General features: G+C 44.5%; 1 non-coding gene across 1 annotated transcript; it reads right to left on the bottom strand.

Moving 5' to 3' along the window:
* Positions 1–5,333: 5,333 nt before the first annotated feature.
* On the bottom strand, positions 5,334–5,450 carry LOC136125216 (small nucleolar RNA SNORA69). Its single transcript, XR_010655985.1, has one exon. It is a non-coding gene; the product is annotated as a small nucleolar RNA SNORA69 (small nucleolar RNA).
* Positions 5,451–5,713: the final 263 nt, after the last annotated feature.

Genomic DNA, 5,713 nt, shown 5'->3' with positions numbered 1-5,713 from the left:
GGTGCATCTGCTCTGTCACCTGCAGGAACTCAGGTCAACCTCAGCACCCTCTGACTCTGCAGTTGCTGGCTTGCTAGTGAGGAACGCCCTCTCCGCTAAGCAAAAGGAAAACAGCTTTAACAATGGATGGACTCTCTGTGATTCTCAGTACAATTCAGGGGACTAGAAAGGAATCTACTTTGTCATCTTAAGCCACTCTCTGTGTGAGAGACATTCGAGATGCCCATGTGGTGATTTAATTTACCTGATTAGACATATTCATTTCTACTGGTATATGCTGGATGATGGACTTATCTTGTTAAATCTTGTTATCTTGTTAAATCTTGGTCAGAAAAGTGAGATGAGATTCACTTCATGTTTTTCTCCCTTGGTGCCCAGGGCTGGTGAAATGATCAGCCCTGAATCTACAGCTCTTGGCAGGCTTTCTTCTCTTCATGTTACCCTCATAGAAACATCTGACCTTCCCCTTATCCTCCTGTAATAGACAGCCCAGGTCCCAGGCCATCCTCTCATCTGTCCTTTACGCCATCCTGTCTTCCTCTCTCCATTCATCAGCCAACATGACTCACTCGCACATGACAGAAAATCCACAGCCTTTCAGGGAAGGATGCATTGGCTCCAGAATAGACTACAGTTCCAAGGAGGGGGCACTGATAGGTCACTTTGGAAGGGCAAGATGGACAGGAAGGCCACCTGGGGAAGATGACATCCAATCAGGTCCTTGATGGAGGCTGAGGGCTGGGCTTGGGCAGCTGTGTTGTGGAGTGTGGTTGCATTCTAAGGCGCTTATCATCCCCCTGGCTGTAGTGCTGTCCTGGCCAGTTTGCACTGATACCCTGGGAAGCCAGGCTACATTAACAGCCACTATCTCAGCCTCCAGAGAGCTCCAATACCCTGGGTAGCTTCTCATACCATTGCCACTGAAGTCAGGCTAATGCCTCATCCCTGACTTTAAAGACTTCAGCCTTGGAAAAGGGACTTCCAAACATCTAGTCTCCCTGAATTTTCCTTTTTACATCCAAGCTGCTACTACCCAGTGTTTGCTTGATCCCATCCACCAATGAAGATCTCATCACCTTTTTAGGAAGCCAATTCTAGCTTTATACATCTTTTATCATCTGAAAAATTTGTCTCTTGGGTCAAGTCTCTTTATATTTTCCCAGTTTTAGTCCTAGTCCTGCTCTCTGGGGACACATAGAGCATGTCACCCCTTTCTGCCCCATAATAGCTCATCAGAGGTCTAAAGATAATGGTTCTCTTAATTCTCCTCTTTTCCTAGGTTACACGCTGGGCCAAGGAAATCCAAATATCTGTGATGGAATCCAGGCATCAGGACTTTTTAAAGCTCCCCAGATGGTTTCAATGTCCAGACAAGGCTGAGAACACTATCCTAACTTTGTATTCCCAGGTATTCCATTCTGCCCTTACGACCTTTTGAAAACAAACAGACAAACAAATGAAAAGCATTCTTTAGAGACTTGCGTGATTTCTTCCTGGACATTTGCCTGATCAAAAGACTTCCCCAGAATAAGCAATGTCCACTGACAGGTTTTGAGGACAACCTCACCCTCCTTGGGTTTTTCTGAGGCCCTATTACCAGCCGTGTTATCCCCTCTGCCCCTAAATGCAAAGGTCAGGCTAGATGACTGAATGCCCATCACGCCTGACCTCTTCCCCACACAGCTGGCGTCTGCAGGAGCTCTATATGGGGCCCCATACCTCCGAGGTCAGAGTCCTTCTCCGATCCAGGGGTTGGATGTCATGAATCCCCTTGAGCAGCTCCTATTCCACTGGAGGAAGGAAACCATTTGGTTTATTCATGACTGGAATCATGGTTCCAACCTCCCCCTTCCTAAGAATAAAGAATGCTTCCCTTTGGCATCACTTAAGCCCAATTAATTGATTTGGAAGTAATTCAAGTTTGGAAAGATTTTCCAAGATATTTTCTTTCAGCAGACGTGCAAAAATAGTCATAGAAACAGTCATGGGGTGGATGCCACCTGCTTATTCAGGGCTTCCTAAAACACACCTTGTTGGCCATCCTTCAGTTCTGGCTTTCTTTATGCTGACAGAAAACTGTAGATCCAGGCATGGGAGAGGCCTGAGGGTCAACCCAGGCCAACCACTGCACCCCCACCCCCAAAGCATGCAGGCCCACTACTTCCTTGACCATGGTCCTCTGGCCTCAGCTGGAATACTTGAGTAAAGCAGGCTCTCTGGTTGCTGAGGAGGTTTATTACATTTTAAAGTATCAATCCTATAGACAGGAAATTCTGCCTCCCTGCAAATTCCACCCGGCTCTGCCTTCTGCAGTCCTCAAACAAAGTTAGTTCTTCCCCCATGCCCTCCAGGTATTCAGAAATAAGTTGGTTTTGGCAATAAGATGATAGAGAATCAACGTTGCTACTCTTATAGCGTCCCAAAAAAATGTCATACAGTTGAGAGGAACTGTGCACAATTCCTAAATAATTTTGAGATGTCTTTCAGGGTATTATGTCCCACCATGAGGGGCTGTGCTGCATTCAGCACTTGCCATACCACTGAAATCACCTCTTTTCCCCCATTTTGAGCCCTATTCCACTGAACAATCAGACCTATTCTTAGAAATGAGCTTGTGCTAATGATTATCTCAGAGTCCTTTTATCAAAACCTTCACTTGCCTTTATCAGAAACATGATGTGAAAGAGTGATCACTCTTCTAAGGGTTGGGAACAGGCCACGTATCAGAAATAGCCATACTGGGTCTAAAGCAGGAAGAGGGGGGAGATTGTCAGTCCCTGTGATAGATGAAGGTCCAGGTCTCCCCACTCCACTTGCCTTGGTGCTCCAGGAATGATCTCCAAAGAACTTGCCATTGCCTATAGAAGGTAATTTGAGTCTCAGTTTCCTTTTTGGGACCAGTTTTGTCCCTAAAGTCATTTAAAGTTTGGAAAGTGAGTTGTACTCAGTTTAGAAACTGTGTATTGGGACTTCCCTGGTGGTGCAGTGGTTAAGAATCTGCTTGCCAATGCAAGGGACACAGGTTCGAGCCCTGGTCCAGGAAGATCCCACATGTCACGGAGCAACCAAGCCCGTGTGCCACAACTACTGAGCCTGCGCTCTAGAGCCTGCGAGCCACAACTACTGAGCCGTGTGCCACAACTACTAAAGCCCATGCACCTAGAGCCTGTGCTCTGCAAGAGAAGCTACCTCAATGAGAAGCCCGCACACTGCAACGAAGAGTAGCCCCAGCTCAGCACAACTAGAGAAAGCCTGCGCGCAGCAACGAAGACCCAACACAGCCAAAAATAAATAAATTTGTTAAAAAAACAAAACAAAACTGTGTACTGTTCTGGGATAATATCCCCAAATAATTTATACTGAAGGCCCTGGAGGAGGTTTTCTTCTTGCTGCCTCCCTCCGTCCTTTCCACATCCTCCTCTCCTTTCTTTGGTCAACGTATTCCTATGAAGACATCACCCAGAGCCCAGAGCCTTCTGGTCAGTCATCCTGTAGCTCACTCAGCCCCCAGATCCTTTTCCCTCAGCTGCAGCAGCAGCTCCATCATCCCCAGGCTGGACTTTGCAGTGGTTTTGGGAGGAGAGTTAGAGTTTGATTTCAGGATGACTACTCATCCGTAGAGTGGTTAGGCTCCTTGAAGCAACATGCTGTGTTCCTTCTGGATCCTCACTGTGCCTCTAGTACGTTACTGTCCTTTCAGCTTCCTGTCCTCTGTGCATGCTCAATTCCTCATCTGAGTCACTGACAGGAGCACAACACAGGACAGGAATGGATACAGAGCCCTGAGGCACTCCATGAGAGACTGTCTCTGCGGACAATAATTTTTCAGGATGGGGTGGGAGGCATCCACATGTAGAGGAGTAGCACACTGGCTCAGTCTTCAGGGCACTCACCCTCTGTATTGAGAAAGGTGAGTTAAAAGTCAAGTATTGCTCTTCTTTTTTTTTTTTTTTTTTTTTTTTTTTTATGCGTTACACGGGCCTCTCACTGTTGTGGCTTCTCCCGTTGCGGAGCACAGTCTCCGGACGCGCAGGCTCAGCGGCCATGGCTCACGGGCCCAGCCACTCCGCGGCATGTGGGATCTTCCCAGACCGGGGCACGAACCCGTGTCCCCTGCATCGGCAGGCGGACTCTCAACCACTGCGCCACCAGGGAAGCCCTTGCTCTTCTTAAGTTGGAACATCAACTTCTTTACTCAGACACCACAGCTCCTTGTTCTCGGGCCTTCAGACTCTGAGTGAATTATACCTCGGCTTCCCTGGTTCTCTAGCATGCAGATAGCAGACTGTGGGACTTCTCAGCCTCCATAACTTTTATCAATACAGTACTTCCACCTAAGAGCAGCAAAATATACATTCTTTTCAGGTATACCTGGAAGTTTCTCCAGAATAGATCACATCTTAGGTCACAAAACAAGTCTTAACAAATTTAAGAAGAATGAAATTATGCCAAGCATCTTTTCTGACTGCAATCAAAACTAGAAATCAATAGCAGAAATAAAACTGGAAAATTCAAATATGTGGAAATAAAACAACACACTCATGAACAACCACTGGGTCAAAGAAAAAATAAAAAAGGAAATTAGAAAATACCTCAAGACAAACAAAAGCAAAACACAATACACCAAAACTTATGGAATGTAGCAAAAGCAGTACTAAAAGATGTGTGGGAGGATATTGGTTGTATTGGGCAATAACTGATCTCCAACAACACTAGAAACCAAGTATTTTGGTTAACTCAAGAATAGTATAAGGAACTTGGATGCTCTTCCCAGCACGTATTTCTAAAACTTCACAGTGTAAGTGATAAATTCAGACAAAGTATTAGTACAAGAGGAGAGCTTACCGAATGGGAACGACCAAAGGAAAAGATGAATGAACCTATGACTGTGTTGTGAACTATGTGGATTCTGCATTGAATGTGGAACCCAGGAACAGGGACCACACCCATTGATTGTGAAGTAGAGCTGAAGAAAAGGTAGAGCTGGGATTGTGAGTGCAAACAAGACTGATGATGAATCTAGAATGAAGGATGGAATATGATGGTTGGCCTTTCTATAACAATGTTTATGTAACTGGAAGAAGGGGGCTAGAGTTGGCTGGGCAAAGAAAAACAGGTGACGACAATGGCCTCTTATCAGAGACACCTTATTCTGACAGCTAAAACTGATGTGCTCATGATAGTGGTCTTGTTGTATTCTTCAACTAATCAGAGCTGGATTAAAATATCCTCAGATTACTTAGCCAAGGGTTGTACAAATGTACTGTTTCTTTTTTAAAGGGCAATATATTGAATTGTAGATTGTCTCAGGTAGTATGGGTGTTTTTTCTCAGATTTTTTAATGTCAATCTGTTATGAGTTTACCCCCATAAAGGCAAAATCAAAAACGATCAACACAGATTTTCTTTCAGCAGGATAATGTCAGTAGTATGGTTATTTTAACAAAATTAATTCTAATCCATGAACATAGTATATCTTTCCATCTGTTTGTGTCACCTTCAATTTCTTTCATCAGTGTCTTATAGTTTTCTGAATACAGGTCTTTTACTTCCGTAGGCAAGTTTATTTCTAGGTATTTTATTCTTTTTGATGTGATCATAAGTGGAACTGTTTCCTTAATTTCTCTTTCTGATAGTTCATTGTTAGTGTATAGAAATGCAACAGATTTCTGTACATTAATTTTATATCATGCAACTTTACTGAATTCACCGAT

This window comes from Phocoena phocoena, chromosome 6 (genome assembly GCF_963924675.1).
Source record: "Phocoena phocoena chromosome 6, mPhoPho1.1, whole genome shotgun sequence".
NCBI classification, from domain to species: Eukaryota; Metazoa; Chordata; class Mammalia; order Artiodactyla; family Phocoenidae; genus Phocoena; species Phocoena phocoena.
Note: the sequence above shows the minus strand (reverse complement) of the source record. Positions and strands in the feature narration are given on the sequence as shown.